Raw genomic sequence first — 23,189 nt, 5'->3', positions numbered from 1 at the left:
TTTTTTAATCCATCCCTTCAACTGGGCTCTTTCTCTAAATGTTCAAGTGCTTGGACAGAGGGGTGTTGCTATTGGTAGTGCAAAGTTTAGAGATGCAACAAAGTCCTATATCCTTCTGAGATCAGTATTATAAATGCTGCTTGGTAGGTGAGGATCCTATCACAGGCTTTGCAAATCAACCAGCAGGATTTTCATATATAAAGTAAAGCCAGTGCTATACTGGCTGTAGGATGCTGAACGTAAGCATAGCTTGTGTTCTGAGATTGGATGCTAGAAATATGTGCAAGTAAAGTTCCAGCAAAGCACTGCTATTTGATTGACAGGTGCAGCAGGAAGGGAATACGTGTCGGGTCTTGCTATTTACTCCCGCCCCCGTCTGCCTGTCTGGCCTTCCTCCCCCTGCCGTTACATAGTTACATAGTTACTAAGGTTGAAAAAAGACCTAGGTCCATCTAGTTCAACCTTCCTCCACCAGTTCTACATTTGGTCACAAAGTCATTTATAACCAACAATGTTGTGTGCACTGAGGAAATCATCCAGCCCTTTTTTGAAAGCTGTTATAGTATCTGCCATTACTACCTCTTGTGGTAGTGTATTCCACAGTCTGACTGCTCTAACTGTAAAGAACCCTTTCCTATTTAGCTGTCGGAATCGCTTTTCTTCCACTCGTAGTGAATGCCCCCTGGTCCTTAGTATTGTCTTCGGAAGAAATAAGTCATGTGCCAGTCCTTTATATTGACCACACATGTATTTATACATATAAATGAGATCTCCTCTGAGACATCTTTATTCTAAGCTAAACATATCTAACTTTTTCAACCTGTCATCATATGGGAGGCCTCCATTCCTTGTAATAGTCTAGTTGCCTGCCTTTGAACTGACTCTAACTTCTGAATGTCCTTTTTAAAATGTGGAGCCCAAAACTGAATCCCATATTCCAGATGTGGCCTTACAAGTGATTTATAGAGGGGTAACAATACGTTGGGATCACGGGATCTAATCTCTCTTTTTATACACCCTAGAATCTTGTTTGCTTTAGCAGCTGCTGCCTGACATTGAGTGCTGCTGCTCAGCTTATTTGTAATGAGAATCCCCAAGTCCCTCTTCTGTTCTGTAGTCCTGAGTTTACTTCCATTTAATGTATAGGCAGTTATAGGATTACTACGTCCTAAGTGCATTACTTTACATTTATCAACATTAAATCTCATTTGCCAAGTATCTGCCCATTCTGACATCTTATCCAGATCTTTTTGTAATATTATACTATCAAGGTCAGTTTTTAATATCCTACATAGTTTGGTGGTGTTGTAGATGTTAATTCTGGCGCAGGCAAACAGACAAGGGCGGGCATAGATAGCTAGACCTGACGCACATATTCCCTTCCTGTTGCACCTGTGTTGCGCTTCCCACGGGGGAGCGCAGTAGTGAACCCAAAGGACCACAGAGGACTGTGGCAGCTGACCCCAGAGATGGACTTGGACAAAGCTTCAGGGAAGGAAAGGACTTTAATGATCAGAGCCCAACCAGCGTCAAACAACACAAGTGTCCTATGGTAGATTCCAGAATTCAGGTACAGTCTGCACAGGATTAGTCCTAATATCCGTAAGTATGGCCGAGTAGCAATGCACAGCAGATACGACCTGAGCACTAGTGAAGTCTGGTCCAAAGTGGAGGTAGATGGTAACACCGAGCCAGGCCTTGATCCTGTAGTAGGAAGGATGTTGACGCAGACGACTCGGTAAGGACCTCCTCTGGCGGTGCTTGATCCGATCCAGTAGGCTGAAGCGGAGTGGTGACAGCCGGATAGGTATGGACTCTGTGGAGCGCAGGAATCCAGGTATGGACTGAAGAAGCAGACAGGCACAGCCGGCTCTGAGTAGAGGCAAGGAGATTAGGAACAGAAGCAAGGTTAAACAACAAGGCAAAGGACCCCACGGACCTGACGGAAAGCAATGTCACACTAAGAGACAGGAAGATGTTGCTCAGGCACCTCCCAGAAGGTGAGGCTGCCTTACTCCTTAACCTGGAAGTGCTCTTCTGCAATAGGCTGAGAAACACTTCCAGGTTAAGGAGTACTGGCCCTTTAACACAACAGGATGTGGCAGGCTTCGCCTAAGGAAGGTCCTGGAAGACCTGTTCAGTGCATGCTTGTTTCTGGACGAGCAGGCCACAGGCAGAGAGCAGGAGGAGTATCCAGGACTGCGATCCGAGTGAGTATGGAAGGAAGAACAGCGGGCAGACCATACGGAGCTGCGTGCCAGGGGCACCAACCCCACTGCCCAGTAAGAGTCGGTCCCGCGGGTCGGGGCATGACAACTTGTCAATCAAATAGCAGTGCATTGCTGTAACTTGCACATACAGTATTTCTGAAATAAAACATCCAATCTCTGAATAAAACCTATGCTTCCATTCAGCATCCTAGCACTAGTATAACACTGGCTTTACGTTATATATGAAAATCCTGTTGGTTGGTTCCCTTTAAAGTCTACAATTTTTAAGTTATGCCCGTGCCCAAAAAGATCTAAAACCTCGCATGAGAAAACCACAAAATTTGCACTGTATAAAAAGACCCATTTTTCTAGAACCGAAAACAAAACAGAATACTTAGGGGAGCAGTAAGTATAAAATTGGAGCAAAATTTGGCCACTTTTGACCTGGTGATTGGTCCTCATTAATAGAGTCTTCTCTCCAGATAACATTTATGCTGTATTGTTTTACGTAGTTCTAGCTGAACTAACAAGTAATAAGCGTCTGCAAATATTTGCCTAGTCCTGGGCCGTTAATCTGTAGTAAGGATCGTTGTAGTGTTATGTCAGGTAAAGGTCCAGTCACACTAAGCAACTTACCAGCGATCCCAACAACGATAGGGATCGCTGGTAAGTTGCTAGGAGGTTGCTGGTGAGATGTCACACTGCGACGCTCCAGCGATCCCACCAGCAACCTGACCTGGCAGGGATCGCTGGAGCGTCGCTACACGAGTTGCTGGTGAGCTCACCAGCAACCCGTGACCAGCCCCCAGCGCCGCGTGGAAGATGCTGCTATTGGTAACTAAGGTAAATATCGGGTAACCAACCCGATATTTACCTTGGTTACCAGCGCACGGAGCTACACGTGCAGGGAGCAGCGCACACTGAGCGCTGGCTCCCTGCTCTCCTAGTTACAGCACACATCGGGTTAATTACCCGATGTGTGCTGCAGCTACATGTGCACAGAGCAAGGAGCAGCGCACGCCGCTTAGCACTGGCTCCCTGCTCTCCTAGTTACAGCACACATCGGGTTAATTACCCGATGTGTGCTGCAGCTAAATGTGCACAGAGCAGGGAGCAGCGCACACTGCTTAGCGCTGGCTCCCTGCTCTCCTAGCTACAGCACACATCGGGTTAATTAACCCGATGTGTCCTGCAGCTACATGTGCAGAGAGCAAGAGCCGACACTGACAGTGAGAGCGGCGGAGGCTGGTAACAAAGGTAAATATCGTGTAACCAAGGACAGGGCTTCTTGGTTACCCGATGTTTACTGTAGTTACCAGCCTCCGCAGAAGCCGCCTCCTGCTGCCTGCACATTTAGTTGTTGCTGTCTGGCTGTCACACACAGCGATCTGTGCTTCACAGCGGGACAGCAACAACTAAAAAATGATCCAGGACATTCAGCAACAACCAACGACCTCACAGCAGGGGCCAGGTTGTTGCTGGATGTCACACACAGCAACATCGCTAGCAACGTCACAAAAGTTGTTCGTTAGCAGCGATGTTGCTAGCGATGTTGCTTAGTGTGACGGGGCCTTAACAGAGTGCACTCCTACTAGGAACAAGAAGACTCATACGACTTTCTGCTAGTGGTCAACACTAGAGCTATAGCGTCCATATATCATAAATATTAGATAGATAGATATCATTGTCCCTCATATAGGACCTCTCTACATTTACGGAAGTGGCGAACAACTACAAAATACTGTCATTTGGTCTGGCAAACCTCCCAAAACATGACTTTATTAAGATATGGGGTTAATCTTGCAGATTAACAGTGTTTTAATGCTGTGACATACATGTACTCCGAAACATATACAGCTGCACTCTGAAATGCTAACAATGAATAAGGGAACTCTGGTACTGCATTACTGCTATAGCATTTATATAGCATTTAGTACTATAACCAGGTTGTGTTCACTCCCCTTTATAGCAGGAGTCTACCTGCCCAGACATGGAGGTTTTAACCCAGATAGTGGCATTTCAAGTTAAGTTTTTAGTCTAGCTGCCCAGACACTAAGGTTTTTAACCCAGATAGTGGCATTTCAGGTTAGGTTTCCAGTATACAGAGATTACCTTGCTGTGGTGACTGGGCTCACATGCATTGGCCAATACATAAACTAAATATCTCTGGATTTTTTTCACATATTCCTATGGCAGTAATGCAATACCAGAGTTCCCTTATTCATTGTTAGCATTTCTGTGTGCAGCTGTATGTGTTTTGTAATTATAATGTGTTTTCAGCTAGCACCTGTTCACACCTGTTGGATGTGCGGGTCAGTCTTTTTGTATATTTATACATGTACTCCAGTCCCTGTCATCTTACACGGCACTTTTAAGATGTGTCTCATTCAAGTGAAGTGACTGGCGCGTCTTAATGAATTGGGTGCATCTTACCACACTACGCCCCTTCATTAAAACTGTGTGTACAGCATTGAGAATAGAGTGATCTCGCAGCATCGCACTTTTTGACCAGTTCCAGATGCTGCCCTCTTAAATAGACCACAAGCATACTTGGTGCCAACATAGGAAAAAGAGCACATCTCCAAAATGGAGGCAGAAAATTAAGAATGGAAAGCAGTGGCAGATTCAGGGCAGCACAATGATTTTGGCAAGGTATTAAACACATTTTTTTTTTACCTGACAGCTCCTCTTTTGCAAGAAAACAGTTCAGGGCAGAAGCTGTGCTGATATATGAGCATTTTAGATAGTAATACCCTGGATACACACTTACCTTCTATCCAGCCTGTATTACTCAGAGAGACACTCACAGAAGAGAAAAATCCAAAACATGGATCAATGTGCAAACTGCATATCAGGGGGTCCGATACTGAATGAGGGAATGAAGATTGCAGTGTGGAACTGATAATTGATTAATGCCATATGCAATATACACATTTATTTTCAGACTCAAAGGGGTCAACAACCTTTAACTTAAAGCTCATAGCCCTAAGTGGAAATCCATAACATAGCCCCCAAATAAGCCTCTCTTTTAAATTAGCGATAGTCAATTGAGTCCCCCCCAGACTCAGTCTTGAAGTGATTGCCCATTTCTGTCCATCCTATAGATCTGTATGGGGTGGCAACATGCATATTTCATCAGTTATCAATATAGCTACTTACCATTATTCTGGTGGGGGTAATGAGGGGCACACTGTACAAGAACAGTATATGGGCTCCTTGCAGCCCAATTGCACACCTGGTTTGGAGACGGAAATTGGCTCCCTTACCTCTTAGGACCCTGTGCGACCGCATAGTTTGCTCCATTGATATGTCGGCCTCTGGAGGGGCGGTGGTCTCCTGTTTTTGGTAGATCTGCCAACAAATAATGAATGTTATTGGCTGGAGTACCCCTTTATCCAGTTATCTATATATATATATAGTGCTATACTACCCTGCGGTATATTGTCTACACACATCTTTCCTCAGTGGGGCTCCTAACCTGAATTCCATATTAACCTGTTTTTTGGGGGAGATTTGGGAATGAAACCAGAGTAACGGGGGGGAAGGGGGTCTCTGAGCAATGGCTTTCATAAGTAAAAAACGTAATGTCTCAGACTCATAGCCCTGGGCTCATCATTGTACGAAATAAGTAATCCTGTTAGTCCTCGCGTGTTCTCGTATGTCAGGGTTGTTAGGTTTGTGGCCTGTGGGCCTTCTTCAGCTTCCAATGTCTTCTGTAGCTCCGGGTCTTCTGACTTAGTGCGGCCTCCGGTATATCATTTATGCATATAGTTCTCAATCATATTTACATCTGAGCCAGCTCTACACATCTTCACATGATTATATATTTATTGGGAAATTCCATATACTGTAGAAGTCTGTCTGTCGTAGAGATTACATGATTGAAGGTACAACCTACACATCCGAAAGTGAGACAGTGGGTATATGCAACCACGATGACACTACTTTTTCCATTATATTAAATCTAATACTTTACTTACAACATTTAGTAGAGATTTAGGGTACTTTCACACTTGCGTTTATTTCCTTCCGTTACAATCCGCCCTTTTGGAAAACAGCAGAATCCGTTAACGGATTCCGCTGTTTCCCATAGACTTGTATGGGTGACGGATTGTACCAAAAGGACCTGCGTTGCTTCCGCTGGGCGACGCTCCGTTGCTTCCGCCCAGCGGGAGGAACGCAGCATGTAACGTTATTTTGAGCAGCGGAATCCTCTGGATTCCACTGCGCATGCTCTTTTTTTTTTTTTTAAATCAAACTTTATTTTGGCTCGCGGTGGCCGAACGTTCAGCTGAGCACCCGGCCATCGGCAAGCGACAGCGCTCAGCTGAGCGACCGGCCACCGGCATGCCCGGCCGCCGGCAAGTCACAGCGCTCGGCTGAGCGCCTGCCCGCCGGCATGCCCGGGCGCCGGCAAGTGACAGCGCTCGGCTGAGCGCCCGCCGGCATGCCCGGGCGCCGGCAAGTGACAGCGCTCAGCTGATCACCCGGCGGCCGGCTGCAGGGAGCGATCAGCTGATCACCCGGCGGCTGGCTACTGGGAGCGATCAGCTGATCACCCGGCGGCCGGCTACTGGGAGCGATCAGCTGATCACCCGGCGGCCGGCTACTGGGAGCGATCAGCTGATCACCCGGCGGCCGGCTACTGGGAGCGATCAACTGATCGTTTACAATAGTCTGCCGCTGGTAAAACTGTAAAAAAAAAAAAAAAATCAAAAGGAATTGCGTTGTTTTGCAGCATCCGTTGCATCCGTTGTGCCACTATATGCAACACATCCGTTGCATCCGTTACACAACGCAATGCAACGGATACCGTTCAACGCAAGTGTGAAAGTACCCTTAGCTTGTGCCTCCCTCTGTTGTTCTTCCTGGAAATTAATAAATTGTTACTTCTCCCCTTGTCAAAGTTCCCATAAAAGTGTTTTGCTACTTTATAATATATTTGATGCAAATCAAACCAGCGCAACTTTTTGAGCATTTTAAAAACTACACCCCTAAAGTGCTCAAAACCACATTCAAGAAGTTAATTAATCTATTAGTTGCTTCACAGGAGTTAAAGCAATGTGGAAGGAAAAAAAATAATTTGTTAATTTATCCCCAATTTTGTTTTATTTTTATAAGGGTAAGAGGAGAAGATGAGAAGATGCACCATGCAGTTTGTTGTGCAATTTATCCTGAGTAGACTGATACGCCATATGTGGTGGAAAACTACTGTTTGGGCACACGGCAGGGCTCGGGAGGGAACGAGCAATTCACAGAATAGTATAACATAGGGCTGAGTAAATTAAAATGACCATTTTTTCCTCTAAGATGTTGGTTTGGCCCCAAGTTTTTAAATCTCCTGATTACGTCATTACCCCATATGTGGTCAAATACCACTTTTGAGGCACAACACAAAGCTCCGAAAGGAAGGAGCACCATATTGGACTTCAGATTTTGCTGGAATGGTTTGAGGCTGCCATGTCACATTGGCAGAGCCCCTGAGGTACCAGAACAGTAGAACGCCCCCTTCATAAGTGACCTTACAAACTACACCCCTCAATTAATTCATAAAAGGGTGCACTGACTATATTGGCATCACAGGTGTGTCACAGACACAGAATTTACAACGGATGTTGCGAAAGGGTTAGTGAGTTATTCCCCTTTTCATAGATGAGTATTGTTGGATAATGCTTGTAAATATAACCAACTTAGCAATTTACTGCTTATTATAATTTTTACCCGTTATTAAAATATTAACATTTTTGTTTTCCCACTTTTGTAAACACTCATTGTCTTGGAGACCGACCACCACTGTGCAGAACATGCACAGTGCTTACAAGCTGTTTTCTATTGATTTTGTAAGTGCACTTACAGGATCAGTGAAGTCCACTGTCACCATCTAATCCCAGCTTCAGTGCAGGACTTACAAGCTTGACAGCAGCAGTGGTCGGTCTTCTAGGCAATGAGCTGTAAACAAAACTGTTAACATCTGAAGAACGGCTGCAAATTTGAATACCCAGTAAGTTGCAAAAGTCTTTGTTTTACAAGCTCTCTCTGACAATATCCATCTATGGTTTTCCTCCAGGTACTCCAGTTTCCTTCCACACTCCAGAGACATACTGATTGGGAATTTAGATTGTGAGCTCCGATGGGGACAGTGATGATGTCTGTAAAGTGCTGTGAAATTAATGGTGCTATATAAGTGAACAAATAGTAATATTATTATCTATATAGATGGCAATCATATTGTAGAATTTTGCACAAAATGTTTACCATATACAGTACAGACCAAAAGTTTGGGCACACCTCATTCAAAGAGTTTTCTTTATTTTCGAGACTCTGAAATTTGTAAATTCACATTGAAGGCATCAAAACTATGAATTAACACATGTGGAATTAAATACTTAAAAAAGTGTGAAACAACTGAAAATATGTCTTATATTCTAGGTTCTTCAAAGTAGCCACCTTTTGCTTTGATTACTGCTTTGCACACTCTTGGCATTCTCTTGATGAGCTTCAAGAGGTAGTCACCGGAAATGGTTTTCCAACAGTCTTGAAGGAGTTTCCAGAGATGCTTAGCACTTGTTGGCCCTTTTGCCTTCACTCTGTGGTCCAGCTCACCCCAAACCATCTCGATTGGGTTCAGGTCTGGTGACTATGGAGGCCAGGTCATCTGGCGTAGCACCCCATCACTCTCCTTCTTAGTCAAATAGCCCTTACACAGCCTGGAGGTGTGTTTGGGGTCATTGTCCTGCTGAAATATCCAGTCTGTTTTGTACTGTTAATGATTGTTGTACGTATACCCTCTTTCACTTGTAAAGCGCCATGGAATAAATGGCGCTATTATAATAAATAATAATATATATACATATATATATATATATATATGCATTTGTTCCACACCATTTTTATTAGTTATGAGTAGTGTTGAGCGGATCCGAACTGTAAAAGTTCGGATCCGCACGGTTTCAGCGTCCGAACTGGATCCAACCTGGACCCAGGAATCCGGCTGCACGATCCGGGTTTGGGAATTTTTTTTTTCACCTCTCTCTCTCCCCCCCCCCCCTTCCCTCTCTCTCTCTCTCTCTCTCCCTGGATCCGCTCCCCATTGACTTACATTGGGCCGGATTCCGGATCGGATCCGGACTTCCGTGACAACCCGCGACGGATCCGCCGGACCCGGATTATTAGCAATCCGCTCAACTCTAGTTATGAGTTGTTTACAATGTGCAACTTTTGTATAAAAATTCAATCATAAATAGGTCAAACTTCATGGCAAAGGGCCAAGACCCCTTTTCTAGTCATTTTAAAATATTGCCGAAAGTTCCTAAAAATAGTGTAATAAAGTGGGTAAAAAATTGATTAATTTGGTGCATGAATAAACTGCAGTGAAATGTTGCAAAATTGCACAAAATGTTGAGATTATTCTGGAGATGTCCAACCAGGAGTTTGTCCAAGGCAATACTTCAACCGCGGAGTATTTACAAAATATATAAAAATATATTTGCCGGACGTATGAAGTGTTATAACCGTGTATGCGCTTGTCATTCACTTAATAACCGAGTATGCGCTTGTCATTTACTCACTTTGTATAGCACAAGCCGGTAAATCATCCCATATGAAGCTTTTTAAAATATGCCTGGTCACAAAGGTCCGAAATACAACAGGCCTGAAGTGGTTAAACCACGGCTCAACCATTTTTATTTTTTATTTTGCATGGTCTCTGAGCCCTGCGAGGGTCCTGAATGTATTAGAAGCCGAAATATAGTCCCTCATCTTTATTTATTTCATCTGAAATATTTACTGTCACCATTGAGAGAGCAAAAAAGAGAACTGTCTGTTGAGGTTTTGAGATGTGTCGGGGGGCGCGCGCTGGTGGAGCAGTCTGCCGGTCAGGTGCAGCCAGCTGTGTACAAATAACTGACATGAGCCACAAAAAGACTAAAAAAATGCCCTAAAAAATGTGTTTGTACATTCATACTACTTAGCAAAAAGAAGAGCCACCTAAAAAAAAAAAGCCATGTGCCAATATATATCAGCCTCTTCTGTGAGGCTGATATATATTGTTTTTTTTTCATCTATTGTTGTAGCCCAAAAATAATCAGTGGGTACTCCTAGGCGTCAGAATACCTTTAGCTTATTTGCTATTATATAAATTATACAGCATTCTAAAGTTCAGAACCAGGATTTTAGTATTTCTGGGCTCCAAACAGACGGCCTTTAGACCCCCTTCTTCCCACTGTCATTATTATTTGGGTGCCCCAAACACATCAGGTAACCGTCGCCCCTATACACATACGTGTTCGGATCAGCTGAACTTTCAGGTGTTTGAAGACAAAGAGCAGAAAAAGCTCAACAAAAACGGACTGTCTTTAAGGGTATGTGCGCACGTTGCTTTTTACCTGCTTTTTTGCTGCTTTTTCTTCTGCGCTGTTTAATGCCAAAATGGATGTGTTCTTCTATTCAAGCAAAGTCTATGGGAATTTGGGTTTCTTGTTCACACTATGTTGTTCAAAATGCTGCCTTTTTGTGGCAGAACTTTGGTCAAAAACTCAGCTTTGCAGTGCAAAACCCAAATGGCAAAAACAATTGACATGTTGCTTCTTTGAAAAGCTGAGTTTTTGACCAAAGTTCTGCCACAAAAAGGCAGCATTTTCAACAACATAGTGTGAACAAGAAACCCAAATTCCCATAGACTTTGCTTGAATAGAAGAACACATCCATTTTGGCATTAAACAGCGCAGAAGAAAAAGCAGCAAAAAAGCAGGTAAAAAGCAGGTAAAAAGCAACGTGCGCACATACCCTTAAGGCGTTTGTCTACATCTGCAGTTTACTCACCCTCCCCAGGTCCATCATTGAGTCTCCACCGCTCCTCCCGGTATCTGTTATTGTCTGCAGTGCTGAGGTCATGTCAATGGAGCTGCAGCTAATCAGTGAGAAAATTATACAATTTGTACACAGGCCACAAAGCCTAATATTTTGCATAAAATACAAGAAGCCACAGAAACATAAACTGCTGTAGACTTAAGGGGGCTTTACACGCTACGACATCGCTAATGCGAACTCGTTGGGGTCACGGAATTTGTGACGCACATCCGGCCGCATTAGCGATGTTGCTGCGTGTGACACCGATGAGCGATTTTGCATCGTTGCAAAAATGTGCAAAATCGCTCATCGGTGACATGGGGGTCCATTCTCTAATATCGTTGCTGCAGCAGTAACGAGGTTGTTCCTCGTTCCTGCGGCAGCACACATCGCTCCGTGTAACACCGCAGGAACGAGGAAGCTCTCCTTACCTGCCTCCACAATGCGGAAGGAAGGAGGTGGGCGGGATGTTACGTCCCGCTCATTTCCGCCCCTCCGCTTCTATTGGGCGGCCGCTCAGTGACGTCGCTGTGACGCTGCACGGACCGCCCCCTTAGAATGGAGGCGGTTCGCCAGTCACAGCGACGTCGCCGGGCAGGTAAGTATGTGAGACGGGTCTGGACGATGTTGTGCGGCACGGGCAGCGATTTGCCCGTGTCGCGCAACAGATGGGGGCGGGTACCCACGCTAGTGATATCGGGACCGATATCGCAGTGTGTAAAGCCCGCTTTACTAATTTTTTTTTATAGAGAGGTTTTCTGGTGATGCTGTAGTCTAGGCAAAGCTCATTGAGAAGGGAGTGGGAGGAAGGGAGCTGTGATATAATCTAATATTGCTATATACTATATTGAGATGTTGCTTTTCATTATAATATTGTCTGTGTTGATAATGAGACTGCTGAAAAATCTTCAGTAAAGAATCGGAAGCATGCATCTAACATTAGGTGGGCGTGTCTTTAGGCTGTTCTGCATGAATGGGGTGTGGCTTGAAGTATTATCTGGGGCGTGTCTTTAGGCTGTACTACATGAATAGGGTGTGGCTTGCACTATTTGGGGGCGTGTCTTTAGGCTGTACTGCATGAATGGGGTGTGGCTTGAAGTATTATCTGGGGCGTGTCTTTAGGATGTTCTGCATAAATGGGGCGTGGCTTACAGTATTATATGTCGGTGTGTTTTTAGGATGTTCTACATAAATTGGGCTTGGCTTACAGTATTTGTAGGCATGTCCAGGCTGTTCTACATAAGTGGGGCGTGGCTTGTAGTACTATCTGGGGTGTGTCTTTAGGTTGAGTTACATAAATGGGCTGTGGCTTGCAGTATTATCTGGGGGCGTGTCTTTAGGCTGTTGTACATAAATTGGGCATGGCTTATAGTATTATCTGTGGGCGTGTCTTTAGGATGTTCTACATAAATGGGGCGTGGCTTGCAGTATTATCTGTGGGCGTGTCTTTAGGCTGTTTTACCTAAATAGGGTGTGACTTGCAGTATTATCTGTGGGCGTGTCTTTAGGCTGTTTTACATAAATAGGATGTGACTTGCAGTAATATCTGTGGGCGTGTCTTTGGGCTGTTTTACATAAATGGGGCGTGGCTTGCAGTAATATCTGTGGGCGTGTCTTTGGGCTGTTTTACATAAATGGGGCGTTTCTTGCAGTAATATCTGTGGGCGTGTCTTTAGGCTGTTTTACCTAAATAGGGTGTGACTTGCAGTATTATCTGTGGGCGTGTCTTTGGGCTGTTTTACATAAATGGGGCGTTTCTTGCAGTAATATCTGTGGGCGTGTCTTTGGGCTGTTTTACATAAATGGGGCGTGGCTTGCAGTAATATATGTGGGCGTGTCTTTGGGCTGTTTTACATAAATGGGGCGTGGCTTGCAGTAATATCTGTGGGCGTGTCTTTGGGCTGTTTTACATAAATGGGGCGTGGCTTGCAGTATTATCTGGGGGCGTGTCTTTAGGCTGCTCTGCATAAATTGGGTGTGGCTTGCTCTATTATACATGGGTTTGTCTTTAGGCTGTTCTCCATAAATGGGGTGTGGCTTGCTTATTATCTGTGGGCGTGTCTAGGCTGTTCTACATAAATGGGGAGTGGCTTTCAGTATTATCGTGGGTGTGTCTTTAGGCTGTTTTGCATAAATGAGGCGTGGCTTACAGTATTATCTGGGGAGTGGTTTTAGGCTGTTCTGGATAATTAACCTATGAGCTCCCTTTGTTAAAGACCATAAAAAGTGGTACCAAATAAAAAGGCCCATTTCTCTGGAACCATATGGCAGATATAAAAAATTAAAACATAAACACAAAGCAACTAAACTGAATATTCGGGAGCACTGGGAATCCAATAGGAACAATAACTGTCTGCTTTTGGCCTGGTGAGCCGGCCTGTGGGAACACAGCCCACCAGGGCACATACGGGACACTTCTAACGCACAGTCCACTTTAATGTAAATTCGGCAAGACAAGTTCACAAGTCACTTTCCTCTTGTTTTTTCTGTTTATTCATGGGTCATTACAGATTTCCTCCTTTCCAAAACAGCAAGGTCTCCTAACGTCATGTTTTGTTTTTGTTTTAACCCCCTTCATCACGACTTGTAAAATGCTGATCTGTCTTGATGTATGGAGAACTTTTTCCAGATTGGGATGAAGGATGCACAGAGACCTTCCTGTTGATATAACTTCTAAGAAGAGGAAACTGCTGCCGAGCGAAGGACGGGGCTGTGTGCGGGGATCAACAAGGGGCCGTGCGCTAACAGGGAGCGCCGCAGGTACAGGGGATCGCCTCAGGAATCCTCTAAAATAATAGGATTAATAAGAAATATTATTTATTTTGTGCCAGTGTATTCCACAAGATGGAAACTAAATAGAAAAACATTCTGATTCAAAATCAGTAATTATCAGTAGTTTAAAGGGGTTGTCCAGGACTTTTATCATTGATGCCCTTTCCGTGGGATAAGTCATCATTGTCTGATCGGTGGGAGTGTGACACCCCCGCAAATCCTGAACTGCTCAGCTGCAGAGCTGCACAGCTCCGTCAGCGGAATACTGGACACGGTCGATACTGCACTTCCACTCTTTATTTATTCACATAGGGGTCATATATGCAGTACCCATCCATGGCCACTATTCCCTTGGCGGAGCTGTGCTGTGCAGCTCTGCAGCTGAGCAGTTCTAGATGGCGGCGGCGGTGGCATCAGGAACAGCTGATGAGCGGGGGTTCCAGGCAGTGTCAGACTGGGGCATCACTAGTTACATTGACTCTGGTGGGCCACTGATCAACTACATGCAAATATTACATTCTCAAACCTATGCCTTTACATAATAATATACAAGGTACTTTGTGAAATGAATGATGAGATGATTGGCGGCACAGTGGCTCAGTGGTTAGCATTGCAGCCTTGCAGCGCTGGGGTCTTGTGTTCAATTCCCACCAAGGGCAACATCTGCAATGAGTTTGTATGTTCTCCCCGTGTTTGCGTGGGTTTCCTCTGGGTACTCTGGTTTTCTCCCCTACTCCAAAAACATACTGATAGGGAATTTAGATTGTGAGCCCCAATGGGGACAGAGATGGCGCTGTGGAATTAACAGTGCTATATAAATGAATAAATATTATTATTATAGTACTTTATCTCTACATAGTGAAAAAAGTGCATTGTGCCAACTACTGATTATGTTGGGGGTTATAAATTATGTTCTACTGCAAAGGGGCCCACCAGAGAATTCTCCGGTTCTCCTGTGGGCCAGTCCGAACCTGGTTCCGGATATCACAGTCGCACTGATCAGACATTGATGACGCATCCGAAGTCCGAAGTACTGGACAACCCTCTTCAAGAGCTAAAAAAAAAAAAAAAAAAAAAAAAAGTTAAAGGGATTTTCTCATCTGCTTGGATATGAAAGCTCCACTCCCCCTGCCTCCTGGTTTCCTGCTTGCAGGGGTGTGGTAACCGTGCCCCAGACTGTGGATTTCCCTATGCTGCAAGTTGAGTCAGCAGCACAGAACAGGAATAGTTAAGAAAGCTGAATATAGCGATCCAGGCAGATTCAGTGCAGCTCTTACAAGCTCTATAACAAAAATCTTGTAAGCGCTGTGCTTCTTGCGTAGGAGCCCAGGCACTGTTGATAGCCTGGATCAATGGCCAGTAACCAAGGCAAAGGGCAATAAGCTATAAAATGAAAAATCCTTCTGTTCTTCAGAATGGAGAGGATTTTAGATAAGTAAATTACCAATTTGCTTCTTTTCACAAGTAGTAACCATTTTACATGAGACAATTCCTATTAATTTATGCAGAAAATAACAGTTTCTAATACACTTCAGGTCTGAAAAGTGATCTCATATTCAGATGAAAGTTTGAGTCCTGGCAAGACCAACTCTGGTGTGTCTGATAAAGGGCAGCAGGGAGGTAGAGCTGTGTATGAATGGGGCTTTATGGTGTCCAATTTACGGTCTGCTGATGAGCGCCAATAGACAATATACAGGTCAATCGCGTCTTGTTTACTGGCCTGTGTGCATGGGCTGCCGAATACCGATGGGAACAGAATGATCATTAATACAAATGTATCTCAATAAATTAGAATATATGATCAAAAAGTTAATTTATTTCAGTAATTCAATACAAAAAGGGAAACACATATATTATATAGAGTCATTACACACAGAGGGATCTATTCCTATATATTATATACAGTCATTACACACAGAGGGATCTATTCCTATATATTATATAGTCATTACACACAGAGGGATCTATTCCTATATATTATATAGAGTCATTACACACAGAGGGATCTATTCCTATATATTATATAGAGTCATTACACACAGAGGGATCTATTCCTATATATTATATAGAGTCATTACACACAGAGGGATCTATTCCTATATATTATATAGTCATTACACACAGAGGGATCTATTCCTATATATTATATAGAGTCATTACACACAGAGGGATCTATTCCTATATATTATATAGAGTAATTACAGAGGGATCTATTCCTATATATTATTTAGAGTCATTATACAAGGAGAGCTCTATTCCTATATATTATATAGTCATTACACACACTGAGGGATCTATTCCTATACAGTATATAGAGTCATTACACACAGAGGGATCTATTCCTATATATTATATAGAGTCATTACACACAGAGGGATCTATTCCTATATATGATTTAGAGTCATTACACACAGAGGGATCTATTCCTATATATTATATAGAGTAATTACAGAGGGATCTATTCCTATATATTATTTAGAGTCATTACACACAGAGGGATCTATTCCTATATATTATATAGTCATTACACACACTGAGGGATCTATTCCTATATATTATATAGAGTCATTACACACAGAGGGATCTATTCCTATATATTATATAGAGTCATTACACACAGAGGGATCTATTCCTATATATGATATAGAGTCATTACACACAGAGGGATCTATTCCTATACAGTATATAGAGTCATTACACACAGAGGGATCTATTCCTATATATTATATAGAGTAATTACAGAGGGATCTATTCCTATATATTATTTAGAGTCATTACACACAGAGGGATCTATTCCTATATATTATATAGTCATTACACACACTGAGGGATCTATTCCTATACAGTATATAGAGTCATTACACACACAGAGGGATCTATTCCTATATATGATATAGAGTCATTACACACAGAGGGATCTATTCCTATATATTATATAGAGTCATTACACACAGAGGGATCTATTCCTATATATGATATAGAGTCATTACACACAGAGGGATCTATTCCTATATATTATATAGTCATTACACACAGAGGGATCTATTCCTATATATTATATAGTCATTACACACAGAGGGATCTATTCCTATACAGTATATAGAGTCATTACACACAGAGGGATTTATTCATATATATTTTATATAGTCATTACACACAGAGGGATCTATTCCTATATATTATATAGAGAAGATACCCGTATGTCCTAAATCATGAAGGGGTGATCATCGCTGGCTGCTGCGGTGAGCCTGCAGCGATCCCCGCAAATGTCAGCTGTTTTGAACAGCTGACGTGTGCCTCACAGGCTCAGGTAGATCCGCAATCCACCCTCGCCTGTTAACCCTTTAAATCGCGCTGTCAAAATGTAACCGCGTGATTTAAATGCCCGGAGCAGGTAACACGCACTTACCCTCTGCCTTCGGAAACCCCGTGACATGATCATGGGGAGACGATGGTTGTCATGGTAGCACAGGGTCATGTGATGACTCCTGTGCTATTATGTCTCACTTCCTGTTTCAGCTGGTAGAGCAGCTACTGTTACAAGAGATGAACATTTCTGGTGATCTGAGCTGTGCAGCTCTGATCTGAAGAAATGAATGAGTGGCCAGACTGCAGATCCTTATAGCCCCCTAGGGGGACTAGTAAAAAAAAACACAAAACAAAAGTAAAAAAAAAAGTTTAAAAAAACAACATAAAACCTAAAAGTTCAAATCACCCCCTATTACCCCATTGAATATTAAAGGGTTAAAAAAATAAATAAATATATATATATATATGCACACACATTTGGTATCACCGTGTTCAGAAAAGCGCGATCTAGTATAAATGAATTAACCTGATCGGCAGCGTCAAATAAATTTCAAACACCAAAATTATGTTTTTTGGTCGTCACAAATTTTGCGCCAAATGTAATAACAGACAATCAAAATGTAGCATCTGTGCAAAAAAGGGGTACCGTTAAAAACGACAGCTTGAGATGCAAAAATTAAGCCATCACTGAGCCTCAGATCCCAAAAAGTAAGAATGCTACGAGTCATGGAACATGATGCAAAAAGTGCACAACTTTTTTTGGACAAATTCTGAATTTTTTTTTTTTAACATTTTAGATAAAAGTAAACCTATACATGTTTGGTGTCTATGAACTCGTACCGACCAGAGGCATCACACCAACACATCAGTTGTATCATATAGTGAACACGGTGAATAAAATATCTCAAAAACCATCATGCAATTGCAGTTTTTTTTCAATTTGTCCACACTTGGAATTTTTGACATTTTTTAGTACACTATATGGTAACACGTATGGTTTTATTTAAAAGTACAACTCTTCCCGCAAAAAACAAGCCCTCATACGGAAAGATTGACTGAAAATTAAAAAAGTTACGGCTCTCGAAAGAAGGGAAGCAAAAACCGAAAAACGGAAAATTGATGGGGTTAATGATTTCCATTGGGATTTGGGTCAAGTCTGAACCCGTGGAGGTTCGCTTCAGCTGCACTCTCCGAACGGAACTTCCACGAGTTCGCTCATCTCTAATCCGGAGCATATTTTTTGATGCACAGTTGGCGGCACACGTACGACCACCGCTCTGCTGAGATGAGCCAGAGACATTATTTGTGTAAGGCCAGAGTCACACTTGCGAGTGCCTCGCGTGTAACTCGCGCGAGTCTCTCATTGAATCATCCGGCACGGACTCGCACTCTCCTGACAGGAGCGGGTCGGTTGCATGTATGTCTATGCAGCTGAGATGCTCCTGTCCTGAGAGTGTGAGTCCGTGCCGGATGATTCAATGAGAGACTCGCGCGAGTTACACGCGAGGCACTCGCAAGTGTGACTCTGGCCTAATAGTCTTTCTAGTACAATATTGATATGTACTTTCTTGATCTTCTAAAATTTTCAGATTTTTAGCACAAAGCATATTCTTCTTTTGCATTGTCATAAAAAATATCTTGTAAAAGTGACTTTGATTGAAGTGGTTGTCATTTGTGGGGGTTTTTCACTTTGTAGGATAAATACTTGTTCAGTAAATTTACTCGTTTTTCTCCCAAGGCGTCTTACTTTGTTTTCTAGGAGGATTATGTAGGATATATGAACTGTGGAATACCAGTGATGCCCCCACCGGAATTTCCTTTTAACTTGTCATGTAGGAACTTGTACCCACTCGCCTTGATTTCCTTTGAAGAGCGACTTCTGATTACGCAGCTTTCTGTGTACACTGTGGTGATCAGTTTTGGAAAAAGAGATGAACCACAGAAGAAATGTATTAGAAAGTTGTATCTTATCAATACACCCTGATGATGGAATCTATCTGCAGCCGACTCTCCAACATTGTAGTCCCGTTGGTGCCGGTGGCTCACATGGGAGGGAATGGTTGTGCTCACCCCTCCCGGGTCTGTAGGGTTCACAATATTGGGTATCCATTCATTACCCAACACCATCTCCATCACTGTCAGGGGTCTTGCTGGCTGTCGGGAGAGATTTGCCCAATCACACAATCTCTACTTGGCTTCTACTTCCATTTCGGTTAGGGTATGGTTCCACTTGTGTATGACTCGTGCAAATCTCGCATCAGTATCACCCGGCACAGCCGCACACTCACCGGACAGGAGCGTCTCAGCTGCATAGAGATACATGCAACCGACCCGCTCCTGCTGGTGAGTGTGCAGCCGTGCCGGGTGATACCGATGCGAGATTTGTGCGAGTCATACGCAAGTTGAACCGTACCCTCCGGCAACTTATCAGCAGTTCCCACCTCTTCACAGCCATTTTTTGCTGGACACTCTTGACCTTATACCATTCAGATAATGGACTGAGTTCATAGGATTTAATGCACGCAATCCAGAAATTTGGTGAAATATTTATGGCTCCGATTCATAATTTGCGGGGGGCGTTTAAGTCACTTTCCTTTTTCGCCTTATGGTATTAGTTGCCAGTTTTTGCTCCTAATTCTTCCCAATGGAGCACGCCATTCCTGACTTGGTGCACAGATATGAATGTTTGTTTTCTCTGTCTTGGAACGATTTTTTTCAACTCTTTAGTGAAAAAGTTGCACATATCATTAAATGGTGCAAAAACTGCACCAAAATACTATCATACTCAAAAATACACTAGAGAAGTGGGGGGAATTTAAAGGGAACCTGTCAGATGCAATATGCACCCAGAGCCACGAGCAGTTCTGGCTGTATATTACTAATCCCTATCTAACTGTAGACACTAGCATAGATAAAGAGATCTTTAGAAAGAGAATTTGTACAGATCCTTTATGATATGCTAATAAGCGCAAGGACTAGTCAAAGGGCATTAATTCCCTTGGCTAGTCGGCCCCCTATGCATGTAAGCATGTCCCTGTAGACGTGCTAACATGCTAATGATTGCATAACATCAGAGGCATGGTCGCGCTTACCTCTGCTGCCTCCGCGCCGGACGCTGGATTTTGGCTCAGTGCGCATGATCCCCGGACTTTTGGTCATGCACACTATGAAGCTGGGTGTACTCGTCCTAGCTTCAAACTGGTATAGTGCACATGACCGGAAGTGCCGGGGATTTCTGTTCATACGCACTGACCCTAAGCCTGGCGTCTGAGGAGGTGCAACAGGCACAGGTACGCGAGTCATTGCCGATGATGATGATGCTGGGCAGTGGGCATTGAATAGCATGTTAGCACGCCTCTGTGGGTGTGCTAACATGCCAAGAGGGTGGAATGAGCACAGAAACTAACGCCCCTGCGAATAGCCCCTGCACTTATTAGCATATCATAAAGGATGTTTAGAAATACTTTTTCTAAAGATCCCATTATCTATGCTAGTGTATACAGGGACAGTTAGGCAGGGATTAGCAATATGCACCCAGAACTGCTCATGGTTCTGGCATATTGCACCTGACAGGTTCCCTTTAAGTGGAGTGCGTCAAATTTTGAGACTTTTTAAACAGTTACAATTGATTAATTTGTCGAAAACATCTAAAATGGCTAAACCCCATTCACAAAGCGTAAAAAAAAACCCCCAAAAAAACCCAGGCGGACACATCAGTGCAGACACTTAGGAGTCTAGTCCATATTAGTGATTCAAACCTATACGTTCTCCCTCATGGAAGCTCATGGACACATCACCAGAGCACGTGCCCTCTTTTATTGGCGTCAACTTTTAACCTAAACAGTGTCCAGTGCACTCATTGCGGTGCCGCATTTATGTAATTTGCATACTTGTAGTTATGTGCCAACTAGTCTTATCTAACGAGAATTGAGAGAAGGGTTGAAGTCTAGTTGGCACTTGACTTCAAGTATGCAAATTGCCTTTTTGCATGGCGCATAATGGAGATTGCACATGGTCATAGTTTGGCAGAGTGCAGTCACGTAAGGCTACTTTCACACTTCAGTCTTTTTTCATCATTCACAATCCGTTGCCTTGAGAAAATACGGTATCCTGCAAAATATTTTGCAGGATTCAGTTTTTTCCCCATAGACTTGTATTAACGACGGATTGCGACTGATGGCCCTGCGTTGCATCCACTGCGCGACGGATCAGTCATGGAATGACTGACCGTTGGGCAGAAAGAACTGATGCTGTAATGTTTTTTGAAGCGTCAAAAAAGCGCAATGCTCAGGATTCTATCGCAATCCGTCAAGAGGTATAATGGATGTCTATGGTGCTGGATTCCACCGTAATCCGTCACACGACGAAATCCAGTGCTGGATTCCGTCATATTCTACTGAGCATGCCCAGCATGTCTGGCACTCCTATTGGGCTGTCCCAAAAACAATCGGATCACGATGGGTGTAACGGACGCGACGGATGTAGTTTTCCAGTGAACGGAATCCTGTGAAATAACTCATCCGTTGACCGCTAAAAGCGACGGATCCGTCGTTCAGTCACAACGATGGACCTGGCGGATTTGAAATGACTGAAGTGTGAAAGTAGTCTAAGTTGACTGCAGACTTTGCTTCATAAGGCCGCTTTACACGCTGCGATATCGTGACCGATATCGCTAGTGTGCGTACCCACCCCCATCGGTTGTGTGACACGGGCAAATCGCTGCCCGTGGCGCACAACATCACGCGGACCCGTCACACGTCACACTACTTACCTGCCTACCGACGTCACAGCAGCGTCACTGAACCGCCGCCCAATAGAAGCGGAGGGGCGGAGATGAGCAGGATGTAACGTCCCGCCCACGTCCTTCCTTCCTCATTACCGGCGTCCGAAGGTAAGGTGAGGTTCCTCGTTCCTGCGGCATCACACATAGCGATGTGTGCTGCCGCAGGAGCGACAAACTACTTTGTACACCGATCAGCAGCGATATTTGAGAATGGACCCCCATGTCACCGATGAGCGATTTGGAACGTTTTTGCGACGATTCAAAATCGCTCATAGGTGTCACACGCAAAGACATCGCTAAAGCGGCCGGTTGTGCGTCACAAATTTCGTGACCCCAACGAGATCGCTTTAGCGATGTCGCAGCGTGTAAAGCCCGCTATACTGGACAATCCCTTTAAGTCTTTTTTTTTTTTGCAAAACCATGGTCAAAATGGAAGTGCAGCTAAATGCAGCAAGGATTTGATAAATTAACCTGCACAATAATTTGATAATATCAAATATGAATCTTCACTTCGAGTTTATTTTTCCTCGTGATCATTTTTATTTTTAGTTGTGTAACTAGCTCTCATGATCATACCCCGACCATGACCTGTTTGAACAATAGGACTTTCAGTGAATGCATGTGTATCTTTTTCCAATCCACTTCGCTGAAACATTGTACAGTACGTATGCAGAAACATATCAAGCGGGGCGCGCTGAACAATCGGATATTCAGATTGTGCTCCGTCATGCACAGACATCTCTGTCTATGTGCCAAGCTCCGCTAATTAAAACCAAAGATAATGTCCTCTGCAGCAACACATAGCAGAGAAGAGGACGAATACATAAGAGGATAAAAATAGACCTGAGATCTATACCACATTATTTTCATCCTATTACATTGCTGGTAAATTCAATCTCATATCCATCTTCAAGTCCATGTCATCTGTAATTAAGTTCTTCAAATTCTGCTCCTAGGACAAAATCTCGGTGTGTCGGAAGCAAATGGCACAAAGATTTGCAGCCTTGAGTTGTCCATTTAAAGGGTTATTTCCATCTTCAGAGATGGGATAGTATAAGCACTTTTGCAATTTATTGCTTATCAAAATTTGCAGCCGTTCTTTAGATATTAACCTTTTTATTTTGTTTACACTGTAAACTTTACAGCTTGTTGCTTTGGAGTCCGACCACCGCTGCTGTCTAGCTTGTAAGTACAGCGCTGGCTGATATTAGGAGGTAACAGATGCTGGTCAGCTTTAAAACAGCACTTACAAGCACAATAGGAAAGAA

General features: G+C 43.5%; 1 protein-coding gene and 1 long non-coding RNA gene across 3 annotated transcripts in view; one reads left to right on the top strand and one right to left on the bottom strand.

Annotated features, from left to right (window-relative positions):
• The window catches only part of PRKCE (protein kinase C epsilon), a 616,040-nt gene that overhangs the window by 95,649 nt on the left and 497,202 nt on the right, over positions 1 to 23,189 (top strand). The window lies entirely within an intron of this gene.
• Positions 1,610 to 14,844, bottom strand: LOC142296021 (uncharacterized). 2 transcript variants are annotated; one of them, XR_012751576.1, is made up of 3 exons: positions 14,763 to 14,844; positions 5,477 to 5,561; positions 1,610 to 1,872 (listed from the first exon to the last, which is right to left on the bottom strand). It is a non-coding gene; the product is annotated as an uncharacterized LOC142296021 (long non-coding RNA). The 2 variants fall into 2 exon arrangements; XR_012751577.1 differs by having other exon boundaries at positions 14,801 to 14,839.

Source organism: Anomaloglossus baeobatrachus, chromosome 3 (genome assembly GCF_048569485.1).
Source record: "Anomaloglossus baeobatrachus isolate aAnoBae1 chromosome 3, aAnoBae1.hap1, whole genome shotgun sequence".
Taxonomy (NCBI): Eukaryota; Metazoa; Chordata; class Amphibia; order Anura; family Aromobatidae; genus Anomaloglossus; species Anomaloglossus baeobatrachus.
This window is presented reverse-complemented; position numbering and strand designations above follow the sequence as displayed.